The 23,557-nt window shown below is 46.3% G+C and overlaps 4 non-coding genes across 4 annotated transcripts; 1 reads left to right on the top strand and 3 right to left on the bottom strand.

The window, feature by feature from the left end:
• The first annotated feature begins 6,739 nt into the window (after positions 1-6,739).
• Positions 6,740-6,812, top strand: trnak-cuu. The gene has a single exon. It is a non-coding gene; the product is annotated as a tRNA-Lys (tRNA).
• Positions 6,813-12,938: 6,126 nt separating this feature from the next.
• trnad-guc lies at positions 12,939-13,010 on the bottom strand. Its single transcript has one exon. It is a non-coding gene; the product is annotated as a tRNA-Asp (tRNA).
• Positions 13,011-14,929: 1,919 nt separating this feature from the next.
• Positions 14,930-15,001, bottom strand: trnam-cau. The gene has a single exon. It is a non-coding gene; the product is annotated as a tRNA-Met (tRNA).
• A 7,313-nt stretch (positions 15,002-22,314) lies between these two features.
• trnam-cau lies at positions 22,315-22,386 on the bottom strand. The gene has a single exon. It is a non-coding gene; the product is annotated as a tRNA-Met (tRNA).
• Between the last annotated feature and the right edge of the window lie 1,171 nt (positions 22,387-23,557).

The following is a 23,557-nucleotide window of genomic DNA, read 5'->3' as shown; positions in this document are numbered from 1 at the left end:
TACCCCCCTTGTTCTACCCGTTCCCCGCTCCCCCACTCTCTCTCTGCTACTAAACATGAACGTGTTTATCTCTGTATCAAAGTTCCAATGAAGAACACAGGAGCTGAACCATTGGCTCCACCATTTCTTGTTCTATGCCATGGGGAGATGTTATGAGGAGAAAGCAGGAGAATGGGGTTTGGAGTGAGAGATAGACCAGCCGTGATTGAATGGCGAAGTAGACTTGATGTGCCGATGGCCTAATTCTACGCCCATCACTTATGACCAGAAAGCAGCTTCATGCAGCAGAGAATATTATGAATTAACTAGACTAAGTGGGACACGTTGGGTTCCATGTTCACACGGGAGGGCTGGTCTCCCGACGCAATATTCCACCTCTCCACCAATTCCAATATTGGTGGCCAGTGGGGGGGGGGGGGGGGGGGGGGGGGGGCTTTCAGGAGCGGTGGTGTTGTTGGCTGCAGGGACTACTGGTTTCCAGAGGGCTAGTATGGACATTGTGGGCCAAATGGTTTCTTGGGGTGGCAGCTCAGTTCCTCAAGCCTGATGTGCTGGCAGCTCACTCACGGTTGGTCGGCTGGCAGTTGACTCACGGCTATTCCTTGAAATTCCATTTCAAACAGAGCGCAAGGCCACCAACTTCAAATCCATTTTCATACCATTTCAAACAGAGTGCAAGGGCACCAACTTCAAATCCATTTTCATACCATTTCAAGCAGGGTGCAAGGCCACCAAATTCAGGTTCGGTTTCCTACCACTTCAAGCAGGGTGCAAGGCCATCGAATTAAAGTGCAGTTTCCAACGGGTGCAAGGCCACCAAATTCAAGGGCAGTTTCATACCATTTCAGCCAGGGTGCAAGGCCACCATATTCAAATGCAGTTTCATACTACTTCAACCAGGGTGAAACCGCCATAAAAACCACCATACAACCACACAAAACACCACACTCACAGTTCAATAGACATTCAGTGTGTTCAGTTGATTCTCGGCTCAGACAGAGTCGTGACCTCTGCCTCCCCATGCTTCCCTGAGCCACACCCACGCTTCCGGGTTTTATAATCCCTCTCACTCCCGCCTTCATGGCGTGATTGACAGGAGAGAGATTCTCAAAATATTTTAAACACTAATAACACTTTTGTTTTTCATTGATGGGAAGAATCATCTGCACCTGATGAGCAGAGGGGGGCTGAGTAAGATGGCCAAAAATCCCAGCCGTAAGTGGTAGCGTTTTATCTAAAATCAATATAGTGAAAACAGGAAGTTGCCAAGTTTAGACAAACAACCATTTGCAGGCAGTACCTTTTCACTTCAACCCAAACCCCCCAAACAACCATTTGCAGGCAGTGCCTTTTCACTTCAACCCAAACACCGCAAACAACCATTTGCAGGCAGTGCCTTTTCACTTCAACCCAAACCCCCCCAAACAACCATTTGCAGGCAATGCCTTTTCACTTTAACCCAAACCCCCCCAGCAACCATTTGCAGGTACTGCTTTTCCACTTCAACCCACAAACCACAAGCAACCATTTGCAGGCAGTGCCTTTTCACTTCAATCCAAACCACCCAAACAACCATTTGCAGGCAGTGCCTTTTCACTTCAACCTAAACCCCCAAAACAACCATTTGCAGGCAGTGCCTTTTTACTTCAAACCAACCATATTTTCATTTTCTAACCACATTAAGGGCACTCACAGTTGAGTAGACATGTGTTCAGTGTTATTCAGAGCTCAGAGAGACGTGACCCCCTGGCTTCCTCCATCTTGCAGAGACTCAGTGAGGCACACCACTTCCTGGTTTTGTGGTCCCTCCACCTCCCTCCAGCAGGGGCAGCAGAGAGAATGGAAAATTATTCAAAAACATTAATATATCTCAGATTTTTCATCGATAAGAAAAATCCTCCGCACCAGGAAGGCGGAAGGGGGTTCTGAGCGATGTGGGCAAAAATGACGGCCGTAGGTGGCGCTGTTCTCTCAGGAAATCATACCACAGCGAGCCAAAAGCGATCAAGATCAGACTTTCAGTAATATAGATTGGTCAACGGCCGAGCACAACGGGGACCGTGGTGTCACCCGCCGATTCTCCAATAAAACTCTTCAAATGATGCAATGAGGCCAAGCCTTTTGTTGAAATAGGTATTTCCCCGAATGAAACGAAATATATGTTGTGCACGCGTGTGAACGGACGGTATTTTCTCAAAAGTAACCATTGATAGAATAGCAGAGGATGGTTTCGATCCATCGACCTCTGGGTTATGGGCCCAGCACGCTTTCGCTGCGCCACTCTGCTCCGACAGAAACATTCTTAGCGTGTGTGCTCCTTTGTGCTAATTTTTATCTCTCACCTCACACCGTTTGCTGGCGTTCCTTTCTTTTCTCACGTACCCACTTCTATCGTACATTTTTCTCCATCTTTCTTTCTTCATTTCTTACTCTCTGCCCCATCCGGTTGTTATGACTGTGCTGTCTGTCCCGCTCGGATACACCGTTCCAGAGGTTTTCGCAGTGAAATTATTTTAAATTATCTAAATTATAAATGCTCGATTAATGTAAGACATAACTTAATTCAATTAAAATTTTACATATATTATATTACTCGAAAACCAAACTGTCAATTAAAATAAAATTGAACCTCAATACAGAACTTATTATCTTCGGATCAATGGAAGACGGATGTAAGCTGACTGCGTTTCAAAAATGTCTACTTATTTATGGCTTAATAACGGCAAAAAAACTTATACTTAAATTCTCAAAAATGCACCCACGCCGACGCTCAAAATGTGGACTTCAAACATGTCGGAAATGTTACATCTTGAAGATATGAGATTCGTCCTATCAGGCAAATCAGTCGAATTCTTAAAGATTTGGTCCCCCTTTATCTATTTATTACAAGCATGTGGTACAACGCAACCTTAGAAATTAACTGTCTCAGAACCGGTTTAAGGGTGGGTAAAGATACGAAGTAGGTATATCCCTTTCAATTTCTCCTTTTTTTCTCTTTTTTTCTTCTCTATTCTTTTTTTTCTTATTTCATATCACCTTCTTGTTTCCTCTATCGGGCTATACCGCCTTATGGGTTCTTTTCCCCCCTATTTTTTTCACGAATTAACAATATTACTACTATATATAATATTCTCTTTCTCTCTATTTCTTGCTTTTCTTTCTCTTCTTTTTTACTATTTAATTTAAAATAAGTTGCACATGAAATGCAATATGTTAGTCATCATATTATTGTACACTACCTAATAAAAATATGTTTTTTAAAATAAATAAATAAATATATGAATATTGTAAATTACCCTTTTCCTGCTGCTATTACAGCAGCCCTGTTGCTGAATATTCTGTTTATCTCGCTCTGTGTCTCTCCCACATTCATTCGGTCCGATCTTCCGATCACACTTCAATCTAAATGCAGCGGCTAAAGAATCTGCCCGCTACAGAGTGACGGCGATCAGCAAGACTGTTCTCCCGGCTGAGACTCGCCCGTTGCACCCCCGGAGATAGACACAAAATTAATTGAATGAATGAATTTTCTAAGCCATGTATGTAAACATACAAGGAATTCGCCTTGTTGCCTTGTTCGCAAGTAACAACCCGATATAAGTAGACAATTAAGAATAAATGCTGGAGTAACTCAGCAGGACAGGCTGCATTTCTGGAGAGAAGGAATGGGTGACTTTTCGGGTCGAGTCTCTTATTCAGCTTGGTGCCAGAGGAGAGGGAGATTAGCACAACAAAGTGGAGTAACTCAGTGGGACAGACAGCGTCTCTGGAGAGGAATGGGTGACGGATACAGTAGATCAAGTGAACCTCTGCCGCACCTGAAAAGACTGTCGGGGTCCTTGGACGGAATCGAGGTGGAGGTGGGTGGGTGGGTGGGGGGGGGGGGGGGGGGGGGGGGGTTGGGGGCATTGGGATTGGTGTTGCATCTCCTGCAGATTCAGGGGCAAGTTACTGGGAAGGGGGAGGTTTGGGTTTGAAGCGTGTTCACCAGGGAGTTGCGGAGCAAACGGTATCTGCAGAAAGGGATGGAGATCGGACCAAGGAGTTGTGCAGGGAACGGTGTTTGAGAAAACGGTAAAGGATGGAGATGTTTCACCTCAGTCTCCCGTAGTTCTGCTCTTGCTTTCTGTTCGCCCAGACGCAACAAGGACAGTTCCCCTGATCCTCACATTTCACGCCACCAGACTCGCTTCCAACACATTATCCTCCGACATTACCGTCACCTCCTGAGGGATGCCACCACTAATCACATCTTCTCATCTCCACCCCTTTCCGCCTTCCCCAGGGACTGCTCCATCCACAGTTCACACATTTCTTCCCACCCACCTCAAGGTGGGGAGGAACCGAGTGGTCTTACCTTCAGCACCCTCGAGGTCGGCTGCGGGAGGTGCCCTTCGGGGAACTATGGCTCAAGAGGACCGGTGTGAAGAGGGATACCGGATTACGGGACACCCGGAATGGAGGAGACGGCTACAACGGGACTGTGTCACCAGCTGCAGCAAAATGGCACCTCTTGTATTGGACTCAGTGGGTTGTTCTGTGTATAGAGTACTGACTAGGATGAGTATGCATATGTACGGGGATAGTCTTGCTGAGCTGCATGAAATTATCCATTGAACCATCCCCTTCCCATTCCATTCCCAGCACCCACCCCCCCCTCCCCCCTCCCCACGGATTAACTGGAGGATGGGTTTTCTTTATCGTGAAATAAAACGGCAACGGCTGAGAGCGCTCAACTCCGTGACAGCTCTGTGGTTAGTGTTTCAAGTATTGTTTTCGGCAGACCCTCCAGGTGAGACAAAGGTTCACATGTACCTCCACGAACCACATTAACTGCATCTGCTGTTCCTAATGTGGGCTTCTTTACATCGGTGAGACCAAACGTAGACTCGTAGAAAAACGTAGAAACGTAGAAATATACGTGCAGGAGTAGGCTATTCGGCCCTTCGAGCCAGTACCGTAATTCTCTTTGATGATGCCTGATCATCCAACATGAGTATCCCGTTCCCGCTTTTTCCCCACATTCCTTGATTCCTTTGGCGCAAAGAGCTAAATCTAACTTTCTCTTGTAAACATCCAGTAATTTGGCCTCCACTGCCTTCTGTGGCAGAGAAATCCACAGATTCACAACTCTCTGGGTGAAGATGTTTTCCCTCATCTCAGTCCACAATGGCCTACCCCATATTCTTAAACTGTGGCCCCGGGTTCTGGACTCCCCCAACATCGGGTACATTTTTCCTGCATCAACTAGAGACATGTTTAATTGAGTGCGGAGTCCACTGTAGTGCTTCAATAAAACTCACCGCGACGGACGTTCAGGTGCGAAGTTAGGAATGACTTCGATAAGGAATGTGTAGATGATATATCAGAGCTGTTTTAAGGCAACTGGTCCGTCCTCTCACCAGCTGTAGAGCGGTCATGACCTTTCATCTATCTCATTGTAGACCTTCTTTCAACTATCTTTAATCAGACTTTACTAGACGTTATCTACCTTTAAGTTTCGGCAATGGTATTTAAGACTTTAAAATTTAAATCAACGTTCATAGAAAGATAGAAACATAGAAAATAGGTGCAGGAGTAGGCAATTCGGCCCTTCGAGCCTGCACCGCCATTCAATATGATCATGGCTGATCATCCAACTCAGTATCCTGTACCTGCCTTCTCTCCATACCCCCTGATCCCTTTAGCCACAAGGGCCACATCTAACTCCCTCTTAAATATAGCCAATGAACTGGCCTCAACTACCTTCTGCGGGAGAGAATTCCACAGATTCACCACTCTCTGTGTGAAAAAAGTTTTCCTCATCTCGGTTCTAAAAGATTTCCCCTTTATCCTTAAACTGTGACCCCTTGTTCTGGACTTCCCCAACATCGGGAACAATCTTCCTGCATCTAGCCTGTCCAACCCCTTAAGAATTTTGTACGTTTCTATAAGATCCCCCCTCAATCTTCTAAATTCTAGCGAGTACAAACCGAGTCTATCCAGTCTTTCTTCATATGAAAGTCCTGACATCCGAGGAATCAGTCTGGTGAACCTTCTCTGTACTCCCTCTATGGCAAGAATGTCTTTCCTCAGATTAGGAGACCAAAACTGTACGCAATACTCCGGGTGTGGTCTCACCAAGACCCTGTACAACTGCAGTAGAACCTCCCTGCTCCTATACTCAAATCCTTTTGCTATGATGGTATGATGTATGATTTATTCCAACGCTTTTGCTCGTGATGCAGCCGTCAGTGCCGCTCAATCAAGGTTCAACGTTAACCTCCGGTGTTCTTTGACGGTCTTACTGCCTGCATGTGACATTGAATTTCCAGCATGTACCCCGGTTCCACTCAAATACCACAGACGTGTCGTCGGAAAATAAATTGTCCGTGCAGTTCACCCTTCAGAACGGGGCGGTGTCGTGCATGGTACACGGCGGGATGTAGCTCACCCTTCAGAACAGGGCGGTGTCGTGCATGGTACACGGCGGAATGTAGCTCACCCTTCAGAACAGGGCGGTGTCGTGCATGGTACACGGCGGGATGTAGCTCAGTTACATAAATGGGAAAGGAATGGACGATAACATTTATACGGGGAAAGAGTGAGATGTTCCCCTTGGGCCGCATGAAAGTTTAATTAACGTCGCGTTTGTGATTATCTTCTACACCCGCAGACAAACATTCTTACCAGAGGTAGATCCTTGGTGTTTTGAGACGATGATTCTCATGACATTTGACATTCAAATACTCAGAGCAATGCCCGGCTAGTTCAGTCGGTAGACCATGAGACTCTTAATCTCAGGGTCGTGGGTTCGAGCCCCACGTTGGGCGACACTTTCTTTAACCATTATCAATAGCAAACATATGTCTAGCCAGCGAATAGTTCAGGAATACTCTGCATTTTTGTGGATCTAAGTATTTTATACATTTCAAACCCTTTGGCTACATTTATTGGAGACAATTAACTGCAAGATGTGTTTTCTTTATCGTGAAATAAAACGACAATGGCTGAGGGCGCCCAACCCACCAACCTGATCTCCCGGCGGTTCAGCGCTTCAATTGCCCCTCCCATTCTGAATCCGACCTTTCTGTCGTGGGCCTCCGCCAATGCCAGAGTGATTGGAAGAACAGCACCTCATATTTCGCTTGGGTAGTTTACACCCCAGCGGTATGAACATTGACTTCTCCAATTTCAGATAGTCCTTGCTTTCTCCCTCGTTCCCCTCCCCTTCCCAGCTCTCCCACAAGCCGACTGTCTCCGTCTCTTCCTTTCATTTTCCCGCCCCCACATCAGTCTGAAGCAAAGATACTGGTCAGATTCTGAAGAAGGTTCTCGACCCGAAACGTCGCTAATCCTTCTCTGCATAGATTCTGCCTCACCCGCTGTGTTTCTCCAGCATTTTTGTCTAATTTCGGTGACCAACAGGCAAAGGATAAGACTGTTTTGTAACATTGTCGGCGCCAACACGTGAAGACAATTGCGTACTGCATAGGTTGTATGCAACACAAAGTATTTCCCTGCACCTGTACCCTAGGTACATTTGACAATAAAGTATCATTCATTCGTTCATTCATTCAATTCTGTAACTGATCTATATCTCACTGTGAACCTTGATACTCTTACACGCAATCTATGATCCCAGCAACCTTCGTGTCAACTGCAAACGTACGAACCAACCGTCTACATTTATGTCCGAGTCATATATATATATATTATAAACAGCGGATCATAGATCCCTGTGAAACACTCTATTGTGATCAATCAAACCTGGTTAATGGTGTGGTTTACGAATAACACTGAAACGCAGGGGAATCCGATGTCCCCTACCGTGACAGCTTCTTCCCAACACCCATCAGGCTATCAAACTCTGCAAAACACCAAATAACTATGATGTTAGCTGAGTATTGTCTTTTCAAGTTATTACGCTACTCCAAGTAAGCATTTTGCGTGCCATTGTATGTACATATGGCAATGGACAATAGACAATAGGTGCAGGATTAGGCCATTCCGCCCCTCGAGCCAGTACCACCATTCAATGTGATCATGGCTGATCATCCCCAATGAGTACCCCATTCCTGCCTTCTCTCCATATCGCTTAACTCCTTCTCCCTAAGAGCTTTATAGAACTCTCTTTTGAAAGCATCCAGAGAACCAGCCGCCATCGCCCTCTGAGGCAGAGAATTCCACAAACTCACAACTCTCTTTGTGAAAATGTTTTTCCTCATTTTCGTTCTAAATGGCTTACCAATTATTCTTAAAATATGGCTCCTGTGTCTGGATTCATCCAACATTGGGAACATGTTTCCTGCCACTAGCGTGTCTAAACCCTTAATAATCTTATATGTTTCAATAAGATCTCCTCTAATCCTTCTAAATTCCAAAGTACAAACAAGCCCAGCCGCTCGAATCTATCAACATATGACAGTCCCGCCGTCCCGGCATTTAACCTGGTGAAACTACGCTGCACTCCCTCAATAGCATGGATAGGCATTAGACAATAGACAATAGGTGCATGAGTAGGCCATTCGGCCATTCGAGCCAGCACCGCCTTTCAATGTGATCAAGTTTGGAGACCAAAACTGCATACAATATTCCAGGCGAGGTCTCACTGGGGCCATGTACAACTGCAGAAGGACCTATTTGCTCCAATACTCAACTCTTGTTATGAAAGCCAACTTTCCTCACTGTCTGCTGTACCTGCATGCTAACTTTCAGTGACTGACGAACAAGGACCTCAGATCACTTCCCCTTTTCCCAACTTGACACCGTTTAGATAATAATCTAACGTCCTGTTTTCGCCATCAAAGTGTATACCTCATATTGATCCACATTAAACTGCATATGCTGTGCGCCTGCCCACACACACAACTTGTCCAAGCGCCCTGCATCATCATATCACCCTCCTCGCAGTTCACAATGCCATCCAGCTGACAAGGGAGGGGGCGATGATGTTAAGAGCCATTTATTGAATTCCGGTCCTGGGCCGTGATGGCCCGATGGCGAGGCAGTGAGACACGCTACCGGAGGGAGAATTCCATTCATCGGACACTTTACACCGGGCAGCGAGGTTTCTGTGCCAGTGATCTTAAGTGTCTGCATACTGACGATTACAAGGCCATTTGAAGGTGCATAGCCATTCAAATCAATTATATCAAATGCATGCGGATCTTTACATTGAAATCAAAAGAGGTTAAAAGTAGTCGAATTTATGCAGGCATTACAGGGCAGCTGGTAAATCATACGAGTAGAGGATCAACGTTAAGAGGAACCAACGAGAGAGCAGGCTATTTTAGACTGGGTATTGAGTAATGAGGAAGGGTTAGTTAGCAGTCTTGTTGTACGTGCCCCCTTGGGCAAGAGTGACCATAATATGGTTGAGTTCTTCATTAGGATGGAGAGTGACATTGTTAATTCAGAAACAATGGTTCTGAACTTAAAGAAAGGTAACTTTGAGGGTATGAGACGTGAATTGGCCAAGATTGACTGGCAATTAATTCTAAAAGTGTTGACGGTGGATATGCAATGGAAGACATTTAAAGACTGCATGGATGAACTACAAAAAATGTTCATCCCAGTTTGGCAAAAGAATAAATCAGGGAAGGTAGTGCATCCGTGGATAACAAGGGAAATCAGGGATAGTATCAAAGCGAAGGATGATGCGTACAAATTAGCCAGAAAAAGCAGCATACCGGAGGACTGGGAGAAATTCAGAGACCAGCAGAGTAGGACAAAGGGCTTAATTAGGAAAGGAAAAATAGATTATGAAAGAAAACTGGCAGGGAACATAAAAACTGACTGCAAAAGTTTTTATAGATATGTGAAAAGAAAGAGTTTAGTTAAAACAAATGTAGGTTCCTTGCAGTCAGAAACGGGTGAGTTGATCATGGGGAACAAGGAGATGGCGGACCAATTGAATAACTACTTTGGTTCCGTCTTCACTAAGGAAGACATAAATAATCTGCCGGAAATGGCAGGGGACCGCGGGTCAAAGGAGTTGGAGGAATTGAGTCTTCTTCTTATCGAGTCCACAGACAAGATTAGAAGTTGTTCAGCCAGAGCTGAACACACTTCTTGGCATCTGCACAATGGTGTCTGTCTTGCGCTTCTTGTGCTTCTTGTGCGTGGTGGTGGAAAGATTGGTTGAAACAGGGCCGCGACGTGAACGCTCTTTCCTTGGCCCCAGGAATTGAGTGAAATGCAGGTTAGCCGGGAAGTGGTGTTGGGTAAATTAAATGGATTAAAGGCCGATAAATCCCCAGGGCCAGATAGGCTGCATCCCAGAGTACTTAAGGAAGTAGCTCCAGAAATAGTGGATGCATTAGTAATAATCTTTCAAAACGCTTTAGATTCTGGAGTAGTTCCTGAGGATTGGCGGGTAGCAAACGTAACCCCACTTTTTAAGAAGGGAGGGTGAGAGAAAACGGGGAATTACAGACCAGTTAGTCTAACATCGGTAGTGGGGAAACTGCTAGAGTCAGTTATTAAAGATGGGATAGCAGCACATTTGGAAAGTGGTGAAATCATTGGACAAAGTCAGCATGGATTTACAAAAGGTAAATCATGTCTGACGAATCTTATAGAATTTTTCGAGGATGTAACTAGTAGCGTGGATAGGGGAGAACCAGTGGATGTGGTGTATCTGGACTTCCAGAAGGCTTTCGACAAGGTCCCACATAAGAGATTAGTTTACAAACTTAAAGCACACGGCATTGGGGGTTCAGTATTGATGTGGATAGAGAACTGGCTGGCAAACAGGAAGCAAAGAGTAGGAGTAAACGGGTCCTTTTCACAATGGCAGGCAGTGACTAGTGGGGTACCGCAAGGCTCAGTGCTGGGACCCCAGCTATTTACAATATATATTAATGATCTGGATGAGGGAATTGAAGGCAATATCTCCAAGTTTGCGGATGACACTAAGCTGGGGGGCAGTGTTAGCTGTGAGGAGGATGCTAGGAGACTGCAAGGTGACTTGGATAGGCTGGGTGAGTGGGCAAATGTTTGGCAGATGCAGTATAATGTGGATAAATGTGAGGTTATCCATTTTGGTGGCAAAAACAGGAAAGCAGACTATTATCTAAATGGTGGCCGACTAGGAAAAGGGGAGATGCAGCGAGACCTGGGTGTCATGGTACACCAGTCATTGAAAGTGGGCATGCAGGTGCAGCAGGCAGTGAAGAAAGCGAATGGTATGTTAGCTTTCATAGCAAAAGGATTTGAGTATAGGAGCAGGGAGGTTCTACTGCAGTTGTACAGGGTCTTGGTGAGACCACACCTGGAGTATTGCGTACAGTTTTGGTCTCCAAATCTGAGGAAGGACATTATTGCCATAGAGGGAGTGCAGAGAAGGTTCACCAGACTGATTCCTGGGATGTCAGGACTGTCTTATGAAGAAAGACTGGATAGACTTGGTTTATACTCTCTAGAATTTAGGAGATTGAGAGTGGATCTTATAGAAACTTACAAAATTCTTAAGGGGTTGGACAGGCTAGATGCAGGAAGATTGCTCCCGATGTTGGGGAAGTCCAGGACAAGGGGTCACAGCTTAAGGATAAGGGGGAAATCCTTTAAAACCGAGATGAGAAGAACTTTTTTCACACAGAGAGTGGTGAATCTCTGGAACTCCCTGCCACAGAGGGTAGTCGAGGCCAGTTCATTGGCTATATTTAAGAGGGAGTTAGATGTGGCCCTTGTGGCTAAGGGGATCAGAGGGTATGGAGAGAAGGCAGGTACGGGATACTGAGTTGGATGATCAGCCATGATCATATTGAATGGCGGTGCAGGCTCGAAGGGCCGAATGGCCTACTCCTGCACCTAATTTCTATGTTTCTATGTTTCTATACTTATGGGTGCTGGCGATAGCACGCTGGGAAGGAATCACCAGATGTAGAAGGGGTGAACGTGACAGACATATATTTGAAAGCCCGGTGCTGAGAGAGATGACAGCAATTATTGTGTGCAGGATGGAACTGCAGATGCTGGTTTACACCGAAGAGAGACACAAAATGCTGGAGTAACTCAGCGGGCCCGATAGCATCTCTGGAACAAAATGAATAGGCGACGTTTCGGATCGAGACCGTACTTCAAACTGAGATTCAGGGATGTGAGTAATTTGACAAAGTTACGGGACAAAGCAGAGATTACTCTGATGACCAAAGAGCCCACAATGGTCCATTGTTGACTGAGGAAGAGGTGAAAACGAAGGGATAAGAACAGTGAAACTATCAAAACGACCGGGATGGTGGAGGGGCGGGGGGAGAGAGGGAATGCAAGGGTTACCTGAAATTAGAGACATCAACTATCATACTTGCTGTGTTCTTAGGAATTACTTTAGATTTATTTAAGATGTTTCATTATTAGAGCAGGGGTTCCCAACGTAAATTTTGAGAGATATAGAAAGGGTAGACTGAGAATCTTTATCCCAGGGTGGAAATCTCAATCACTTGAGGCCATAGCTTTAACGTGAGAGCGGTAAAGGAGATGTGTGGGATGGAGAGAGGCGGGTGCCTTGAATGCGCTGCTAGGAGTGGTGGAGGAAGCAGATACGTTAGTGTCATTTAAGAATATTTCAAAAATGCACTGTATAAAATTGGATTGGGGCGGATAGAGATCATAGGTGGGCAAGTAAATTAGATTAAAGATGAGTAAAGATGATAGACACAAAAAGCTGAAGTAACACAGCGGGACAGGCTGCATCGCTGGAGAGAATTAATGGGACGTTTCGGATTGACACCCTTCTTCAGAGTAGATTACATTAATTTGGCATTATGTTAGACACTGATATTGTGGGCCGAAGGGCCTGTTTCTGAGCTCATGTACTGTATGTATAATGTTAATTCGGAATATTCAATAAACCGATCAATACAGCAAAAGCATATTTGAAACTGTCACCATTTATAAACAAAGATGTGCAAAATACGCCTTCGATTTCCAGTTAAGTTTAGAACCACGAAAATGTTCTCCCCATCGGCGAATTGAACCCCGGTCTCCCGCGTGACAGGCGGGGATACTAACCACTATACTAATGAGGAACCGCCATATGCCTTTCCTTATGAAGCAGCATAATATATGTAGTTGGAAGAGGAGGGAGAAGGAAAAGGAGAAGGAGACGTGGATGCGAGTCGAAGCGGAAAGTGGGGAAAAGTGTTCTTTGTGGGTTAGTTACATAACGTTTCAGAATTTTATGTGAATAGCCTTAGATTTTCTTTGACCAAAAATCTGCAACTTTCAAACATTCACTTCTCACTGTTTGACTTTTGTGGTCTCGGCTTCTTCCGCGATCCGGCTTTCAGGAGCGGTGGTGTTGTTGGCTGCAGGGACTACTGGTTTCCAGAGGGCTAGTATGGACATTGTGGGCCAAATAGATTCTTGGGGTGGCAGCTCAGTTCCTCAAGCCTGATGTGCTGGCAGCTCACTCACGGCTGGTCGGCTGGCAGTTGATTCACGGCTATTCCTTGAAATTCCATTTCAAACAGAGTGCAAGGCCACCAACCTCAAATCCATTTTCATACCATTTCAAGCAGGGTGCAAGGGCACCAAATTCAAGTGCAGTTTAATACCTCTTCGAGCAGGGTGCAACGCCACAAAATTCAAATGCAGTTTCATACCACTTCAAGCAGGGTGCAAGGCCACCAAATTCAGATGCAGTTTCATCCTACTTCAAGCAGGGTGAAACCACCATAATAACCACCATAAAACTACACAAAACACCACACTCACAGTTCAATAGACATTCAGTGTGTTCAGTTGATTCTTGGCTCAGACAGAGTCGTGACCTCTGCCTCCCCATGCTTCCCGGAGCCACACCCACGCTTCCGGGTTTTATAACCCCTCTGCCTCCCACCGGAAAAGGAGTGGCCTTCATGGCGTGATTGATAGGAGAGAGATTCTCAACATTTTTTAAACACTAATAACACTTTTGTTTTTCATTGATGGGAAGAATCATCTGCACCTGATGAGCAGAGGGGGACTGAGTAAGATGGCCAAAAATCCCAGCCGTAAGTGGTAGCGTTTTATCTAAAATCAATATAGTGCAAACAGGAAGTTGTCAAGTTTAGACAAACAACCATTTGCAGGCAGTGCCTTTTCACTTCAACCCAAACCCCCCAAACAACCATTTGCAGGCAGTGCCTTTTCACTTCAACCCAAACACCCCAAACAACCATTTGCAGGCAGTGCCTTTTCACTTCAACCCAAACACCCCAAACAACCATTTGCAGTCAATGCCTTTTCACTTCAACTCAAACCCCCCAAGCAACCATTTGCAGGCAGTGCCTTTTCACTTCAATCCAAACCCCCAAACAACCATTTGCAGGCAGTGCCTTTTTACTTCAACCTAAACCCCCAAAATAACCATTTGCAGGCAGTGCCTTTTTACTTCAAACCAACCATATTTTCATTTTCTAACCACATTAAGGGCACTCACAGTTGAGTAGACATGTGTTCAGTGTTATTCAGAGCTCAGAGAGACGTGACCCCCTGGCTTTCTCCATCTTGCAGAGACTCAGTGAGGCACACCACTTCCTGGTTTTGTAGTCCCTCCCCCTCCCTCCAGCAGGGGCAGCAGAGATAATGGCAAATTATTCAAAAACATAAATATTACTCTCAGATTTTTCATCGATGAGAAAAATCCTCCGGTCCAGAAAGACGGAGGGGGGTTCTGAGCGATGTGGGCAAAAATGACGGCCGTAGGTGGCGCCGTTCTCTCGGAAATCATACCACAGCGAGCCAAAAGCGATCAAGATCAGACTTTCAGTAATATAGATTGGTCAACGGCCGAGCACAACGGGGACCGTGGTGTCACCCACCGATTCTCCAATAAAACTCTTCAAATGATGCAATGAGGCCAAGCCTTTTGTTGAAATAGGTATTTGCCCGAATGAAACGAAATATATGTTGTGCACGCGTTTGAACGGACGTTTTTTTCTCAAAAGTATCCATTGATAGAGAATAGCAGAGGATGGTTTCGATCCATCGACCTCTGGGTTATGGGCCCAGCACGCTTCCGCTGCGCCACTCTGCTCTGACAGAAACATTCTTAGCGTGTGGGCTCCTTTGTGCTAATGTCGTTGTTTTTATCTCTCACCTCACACCGTTTGCAGGCTTTGCTTTCTTTTCTCACGTTCACATCATCCATTTTTCTCCATCATTCTTTCTTCATTTCTTACTCTCTGTCCCATCCGGTTGTTATGACTGTGCTGTCTGTCCCGCTCGGATACACCGTTCCAGAGGTTTTCGCAGTGAAATTATTTTAAATTATCTAAATTATATGTTTCTAGTTGATGCACATGTATGCATATGTACGGGGATAGTCTTTCTGAGCTGCTGAAATAATCCCTGGCATTGGGATTGGTGTTGCATCTCCTGCAGATTCAGGGGCAAGTTTCTGGGAAGGGGGAGGTTTCGGTGGGAAGCGTGTTCACCAGGGAGTTGCGGAGAAAACGGTATCTGCAGAAAGGGATGGAGATCGGACCAAGGAGTTGTGCAGGGAACGGCCTTTGCGAAAACGGTAAAGGGTGGAGATGGTTCTTCAGACTGCAAATCGGTTGGGAGGAGGGGAGGTGTCCCATACTCGGATAGGTGATATTTCCTTACTCAAGGAACGGTGGTTTTCCTCTTCTTTCATAGAGGAGAGCCTCACACCTCAGTCTCCCGTAGTTCTGCTCTTGCTTTCTGTTCGCCCAGACGCAACAAGGACAGTTCCCAAGATCCTCACATTTCACGCCACCAGACTCGCTTCCAACACATTACCCTCCGCCATTCCCGTCACCTCCTGAGGGATGCCACCACTAATCACATCTTCTCATCTCCACTCCTTTCCGCCTTCCCCAGGGACTGCTCCATCCACAGTTCACACATCTCTTCCCACCCACCTCAAGGTGGGGTGGAACCGAGTGGTCTTACCTTCAGCGCCCTCGAGGTCGGCTGCGGGAGGTGCCCTTCGGGGGAACTATGGCTGAAGAGGACGGGTGTGGAGAGGGATACCGGATTACGGGACACCCTGAATGGAGGTGACGGCTACAACGGGCCCGTGTCACCAGCTGCAGCAAAATGGCACCTCTTGTATTGGACTCAGTGGGTTGTTCTGTGTATAGAGTACTGACTAGGATGAGTATGCATATGTACGGGGATAGTCTTGCTGAGCTGCTGAAATAATCCATTGAACCATCCCCTTCCCATTCCATTCCCAGCAACCGTAGTAGATGCAACACGTGTCTCTATTCCTCCTCCCTTGACACCATCCAGGGACACCAGGCATAGGCGGAAATCGGGTTTGAAACAGGGGAGGGGGGGGCTAGGACAGGGGGTCGGCAACCTCCGGCCCACGGAACGGATCCGGCCCGCAACTTAAATTCATCCGGCCCGCAGACGATTTTTTGTTTTCAATTCGTTTTCGCGAACTGGGAACTGCAGCCAGTTCCGGAGCACGCAGGCGACTTGGGAACTGCAGCCATTCCCGGGTCACGTAGGCGACCGGTGCGCTACAACCAGACCTGCCAGCCGACATGGGCGCCACTGCCAGTCACGGGGAACGCAGGAAACCTAGGCGCTAAAGCCGGACCTCGGGCAAGCGAGGTGACCTGGGCACTTCAGCCAGTCCGGGGGCAGGCGAGCCGAGCTGGGCGCTGCAGGTCCTTTGTCCCACCGTGTCCGCGATGACCAGCAATCATCCCGGACACTAGCACCATCCGACACACTAGGGACAATGTACAATTTATCGAAGCACTTATCCTACAAACCTGCACGTCTTCGGAGTGTGGGGCAGGCGAGCCGACCTGGGGCTGACAGTAGCGTCCAGGTCACAAATCATGCGGGGGGGGTACTCAAAATACCCCCCCCCCTCCCCACGGATTAACTGGAAGATGGGTTTTCTTTATCGTGAAATAAAACGGCAACGGCTGAGAGCGCTCAACTCCGTGACAGCTCTGTGGTTAGTGTTTCAAGTATTGTTTTCGGCAGACCCTCCAGGTGAGACAAAGGTTCACATGTACCTCCACGAACCACATTAACTGCATCTGCTGTTCCTAATGTGGGCTTCTTTACATCGGTGAGACCAAACGTAGACTCGTAGAAAAACGTAGAAACGTCCCCCACATCAGTCTGAAGCAAAGATACTGGTTAGATTCTGAAGAAGGGTCTCGACCCGAAACGTCGCTAATCCTTCTCTCCATAGATTCTGCCTCACCCGCTGTGTTTCTCCAGCATTTTTGTCTAATTTCGGTGACCAACAGGCAAAGGATAAGACTGTTGGGTAGTTTTGTAACATTGTCGGAGCCAACACGTGGAGACAATTGCGTACTGCATAGGTTGTATGCAACACGAAGTATTTCCCTGCACCTGTACCCTAGGTACATTTGACAATAAAGTATCATTCATTTGTTCATTCATTCAATTCTGTAACTGATCTATATCTCACTGTGAACCTTGATACTCTTACACGCAATCTATGATCCCAGCAACCTTCGTGTCAACTGCCAACGTACGAACCAACCGTCTACATTTATGTCCGAGTCATATATATATATATTATAAACAGCGGATCATAGATCCCTGTGAAACACTCTATTGTGATCAATCAAACCTGGTTAATGGTGTGGTTTACGAATAAGACTGAAACGCAGGGGAATCCGATGTCCCCTGCCGTGACAGCTTCTTCCCAACACCCATCAGGCTATCAAACTCTGCAAAACTACAAATAACTATGATGTTATCTGAGTATTGTCTTTTCAGGTTATTACGCTACTCCAAGTAAGCATTTTGCGTGCCATTGTATGTACATATGGCAATGGACAATAGACAATAGGTGCAGGATTAGGCCATTCGGCCCCTCGAGCCAGTACCACCATTCAATGTGATCATGGCTGATCATCCCCAATGAGTACCCCATTCCTGCCTTCTCTCTATATCGCTTAACTCCTTCTCCCTAAGAGCTTTATAGAACTCTCTCTTGAAAGCATCCAGAGAACCAGCCGCCATCGCCCACTGAGGCAGAGAATTCCACAAACTCACAACTCTCTTTGTGAAAATGTTTTTCCTCATTTTCGTTCTAAATGGCTTACCAATTATTCTTAAAATATGGCTCCTGTGTCTGGATTCATCCAACATTGGGAACATGTTTCCTGCCACTAGCGTGTCTAAACCCTTAATAATCTTATATGTTTCAATAAGATCTCCTCTAATCCTTCTAAATTCCAAAGTACAAACAAGCCCAGCCGCTCGAATCTATCAACATATGACAGTCCCGCCGTCCCGGCATTTAACCTGGTGAAACTACGCTGCATTCCCTCAATAGCATGGATTGGGCAATAGACAATAGACAATAGGTGCATGAGTAGGCCATTCGGCCATTCGAGCCAGCACCGCCTTTCAATGTGATCAAGTTTGGAGACCAAAACTGCATACAATATTCCAGGCGAGGTCTCACTGGGGCCCTGTACAACTGCAGAAGGACCTATTTGCTCCAATACTCAACTCTTGTTATGAAAGCCAACTTTCCTCACTGTCTGCTGTACCTGCATGCTAACTTTCAGTGACTGACGAACAAGGACCTCAGATCACTTCCCCTTTTCCCAACTTGACACCGTTTAGATAATAATCTAACGTCCTGTTTTCGCCATCAAAGTGTATAACCTCATATTTATCCACATTAAACTGCATCTGCTGTGCGCCTGTCCACACACACAACTTGTCCAAGCGCCCTGCATCCTCATATCACCCTCCTCGCAGTTCACAATGCCATCCAGCTGATAAGGGAGGGGGCGATGATGTTAAGAGCCATTTATTGAATTCCGGTCCTGGGCCGTGATGACCCGATGGCGAGACAGTGAGACACGCTACCGGAGGGAGAATTCCATTCATCGGACACTTTACACCGGGCAGTGAAGTTTCTGTGCCAGTGATCTTAAGTGTCTGCATACTGACGATTACAAGGCCATTTGAAGGTGCATGGCCAATCAAATCAATTATATCAAATGCATGCGGATCTTTACATTGAAATCAAAAGAGGTTAAAAGTAGTCGAATTTATGCAGGCATTACAGGGCAGCTGGTAAATCATACTTATGGGTGCTGGCGATAGCACGCTGGGAAGGAATCACCAGATGTAGAAGGGGTGAACGTGACAGACAGATATTTGAAAGCCCGGTGCTGAGAGAGATGACAGCAATTATTGTGTGTAGGATGGAACTGCAGATGCTGGTTTACACCGAAGAGAGATACAACATGCTGGAGTAACTCAGCGGGCCCGATAGCATCTCTGGAACAAAATGAATAGGCTACGTTTCGGATCGAGACCGTACTTCAAACTGAGATTCAGGGATGTGAGTAATTTGACAAAGTTACGGGACAAAGCAGAGATTACTCTGATGACCAAAGAGCCCACAATGGTCCATTGTTGACTGAGGAAGAGGTGAAAACGAAGGGATAAGAACAGTGAAACTATCAAAACGACTGGGGTGGTGGAGGGACTGGGGGAGAGAGGGAATGCAAGGGTTACCAGAAATTAGAGACATCAACTATCATACTTGCTGTGTTCTTAGGAATTACTTTAGATTTATTTAAGATGTTTCATTATTAGAGCAGGGGTTCCCAACGTAAATTTTGAGAGATATAGACAGGGTAGACTGAGAATCTTTATCCCATGGTGGAAATCTCAATCACTTGAGGCCATAGCTTTAACGTGAGGGCGGTAAAGGAGATGTGTGGGATGGAGAGAGGCGGGTGCCTTGAATGCGCTGCTAGGAGTGGTGGAGGAAGCAGATACGTTAGTGTCATTTAAGAATATTTCAAAAATGCACTGTATAAAATTGGATTGGGGCGGATAGAGATCATAGGTGGGCAAGTAAATTAGATTAAAGATGAGTAAAGATGATAGACACAAAAAGCTGAAGTAACACAGCGGGACAGGCTGCATCGCTGGAGAGAATTAATGGGACGTTTCGGATTGACACCCTTCTTCAGAGTCGATTACATTAATTTGGCATTATGTTAGACACCGATATTGTGGGCCGAAGGGCCTGTTTCTGAGCTCATGTACTGTATGTATGATGTTAATTCGGAATATTCAATAAACCGATCAATTCAGCAAAAGCATATTTGAAGCTGTCACCATTTATAAACAAAGATGTGCAAAATACGCCTTCGATTTCCAGTTAAGTTTAGAACCACGAAAATGTTCTCCCCATCGGGGAATTGAACCCCGGTCTCCCGCGTGACAGGCGGGGATACTAACCACTGAGATGAGAAGAACTTTTTTCACACAGAGAGTGGTGAATCTCTGGAACTCCCTGCCACAGAGGGTAGTCGAGGCCAGTTCATTGGCTATATTTAAGAGGGAGTTAGATGTGGCCCTTGTGGCTAAGGGGATCAGAGGGTATGGAGAGAAGGCAGGTACGGGATACTGAGTTGGATGATCAGCCATGATCATATTGAATGGCGGTGCAGGCTCGAAGGGCCGAATGGCCTACTCCTGCACCTAATTTCTATGTTTCTATGTTTCTATACTAATGAGGAACCGCCATATGCCTTTCCTTATGAAGCAGCATAATATATGTAGTGGGAAGGGGAGGGAGAAGGAAAAGGAGAAGGAGACGTGGATGCGAGTCGAAGCGGAAAGTGGGGAAAAGTGTTGTTTGTGGGTTAGTTACATAACGTTGCAGAATTTTATGTGAATAGCCTTAGATTTTCTTTGACCAAAAATCTGCAACTTTCAAACATTCACTTCTCACTGTTTGACATTTGTGGTCTCGGCTTCTTCCGCGATCCGGCTTTCAGGAGCGGTGGTGCTGTTGGCTGCAGCGACTACTGGTTTCCAGGGGGCTAGTATGGACATTGTGGGCCAAATGGATTCTTGGGGTGGCAGCTCAGTTCCTCAAGCCTGATGTGCTGGCAGCTCACTCACGGCTGGTCGGCTGGCAGTTGACTCACGGCTATTCCTTGAAATTCCATTTCAAACAGAGTGCAAGGCCACCAACCTCAAATCCATTTTCATACCATTTCAAGCAGGGTGCAAGGCTACCAAATTCAAGTGCAGTTTAATACCTCTTCGAGCAGCGTGCAACGCCACAAAATTCAAGTGCAGTTTCATACCACTTCAAGCAGGGTGCAAGGCCACCAAATTCAGATGCAGTTTCATCCTACTTCAAGCAGGGTGAAACCACCATAAAAACCACCATAAAACTACACAAAACACCACACTCACAGTTCAATAGACATTCAGTGTGTTCAGTTGATTCTTGGCTCAGACAGAGTCGTGACCTCTGCCTCCCCATGCTTCCCGGAGCCACACCCACGCTTCCGGGTTTTATAACCCCTCTCCCTCCCACCGGAAAAGGAGTGGCCTTCATGGCGTGATTGACAGGAGAGAGATTCTCAACATTTTTTAAACACTAATAACACTTTTGTTTTTCATTGATGGGAAGAATCATCTGCACCTGATGAGCAGAGGGGGACTGAGTAAGATGGCCAAAAATCCCAGCCGTAAGTGGTAGCGTTTTATCTAAAATCAATATAGTGCAAACAGGAAGTTGTCAAGTTTAGACAAACAACCATTTGCAGGCAGTGCCTTTTCACTTCAACCCAAACCCCCCAAACAACCATTTGCAGGCAGTGCCTTTTCACTTCAACCCAAACACCCCAAACAACCATTTGCAGGCAGTGCCTTTTCACTTCAACCCAAACCGCCCCAAGCAACCATTTGCAGGCAGTGCCTTTTTACTTCAACCTAAACCCCCAAAACAACCATTTGCAGGCAGTGCCTTTTTACTTCAAACCAACCATATTTTCATTTTCTAACCACATTAAGGGCACTCACAGTTGAGTAGACATGTGTTCAGTGTTATTCAGAGCTCAGAGAGACGTGACCCCCTGGCTTCCTCCATCTTGCAGAGACTCAATGAGGCACACCATTTCCTGGTTTTGTAGTCCCTCCCCCTCCCTCCAGCAGGGGCAGCAGAGATAATGGCAAATTATTAAAAGACATAAATATTACTCTCAGATTTTTCATCGAAGAGAAAATTCCTCCGGTCCAGAAAGGCGGAGGGGGGTTCTGAGCGATGTGGGCAAAAATGACGACCGAAGGTGGCGCCGTTCTCTCGGAAATCATACCACAGCGAGCCAAAAGCGATCAAGATCAGACTTTCAGTAATATAGATTGGTCAACGGCCGAGCACAACGGGGACCGTGGTGTCACCCACCGATTCTCCAATAAAACTCTTCAAATGATGCAATGAGGCCAAGCCTTTTGTTGAAATAGGTATTTCCCCGAATGAAACGAAATATATGTTGTGCACGCGTTTGAACGGACGTTTTTTTCTCAAAAGTATCCATTGATAGAGAATAGCAGAGGATGGTTTCGATCCATCGACCTCTGGGTTATGGGCCCAGCACGCTTCCGCTGCGCCACTCTGCTCTGACAGAAACATTCTTAGCGTGTGGGCTCCTTTGTGCTAATTTCGTTGTTTTTATCTCTCACCTCACACCGTTTGCAGGCTTTGCTTTCTTTTCTCACGTTCACATCATCCATTTTTCTCCATCATTCTTTCTTCATTTCTTACTCTCTGTCCCATCCGGTTGTTATGACTGTGCTGTCTGTCCCGCTCGGATACACCGTTCCTGAGGTTTTCGCAGTGAAATTATTTTAAATTATCTAAATTATATGTTTCTAGTTGATGCACATGTATGCATATGTACGGGGATAGTCTTGCTGAGCTGGTGAAATAATCCCTGGCATTGGGATTGGTGTTGCATCTCCTGCAGATTCAGGGGCAAGTTTCTGGGAAGGGGGAGGTTTCGGTGGGAAGCGTGTTCACCAGGGAGTTGCGGAGAAAACGGTATCTGCAGAAAGGGATGGAGATCGGACCAAGGAGTTGTGCAGGGAACGGCCTTTGCGAAAACGGTAAAGGGTGGAGATGGTTCTTCAGACTGCAAATCGGTTGCGAGGAGGGGAGGTGTCCCAAACTCGGATAGGTGATATTTCCTTACTCAAGGGACGGTGGTTTTCCTCTTCTTTCATAGAGGAGAGCCTCACACCTCAGTCTCCCGTAGTTCTGCTCTTGCTTTCTGTTCGCCCAGACGCAACAAGGACAGTTCCCAAAATCCTCACATTTCACGCCACCAGACTCGCTTCCAACACATTATCCTCCGCCATTCCCGTCACCTCCTGAGGGATGCCACCACTAATCACATCTTCTCATCTCCACTCCTTTCCGCCTTCCCCAGGGACTGCTCCATCCACAGTTCACACATCTCTTCCCACCCACCTCAAGGTGGGGAGGAACCGAGTGGTCTTACCTTCAGCGCCCTCGAGGTCGGCTGCGGGAGGTGCCCTTCGGGGGAACTATGGCCGAAGAGGACGGGTGTGGAGAGGGATACCGGATTACGGGACACCCGGAATGGAAGTGACGGCTGCAACGGGCCCGTGTCACCAGCTGCAGCAAAATGGCACCTCTTGTATTGGACTCAGTGGGTTGTTCTGTGTATAGAGTACTGACTAGGATGAGTATGCATATGTACGGGGATAGTCTTGCTGAGCTGCATGAAATAATCCATTGAACCATCCCCTTCCCATTCCATTCCCAGCA

Source organism: Amblyraja radiata, chromosome 37 (genome assembly GCF_010909765.2).
Source record: "Amblyraja radiata isolate CabotCenter1 chromosome 37, sAmbRad1.1.pri, whole genome shotgun sequence".
Classification (NCBI taxonomy): Eukaryota; Metazoa; Chordata; class Chondrichthyes; order Rajiformes; family Rajidae; genus Amblyraja; species Amblyraja radiata.
Note: the sequence above shows the minus strand (reverse complement) of the source record. Positions and strands in the feature narration are given on the sequence as shown.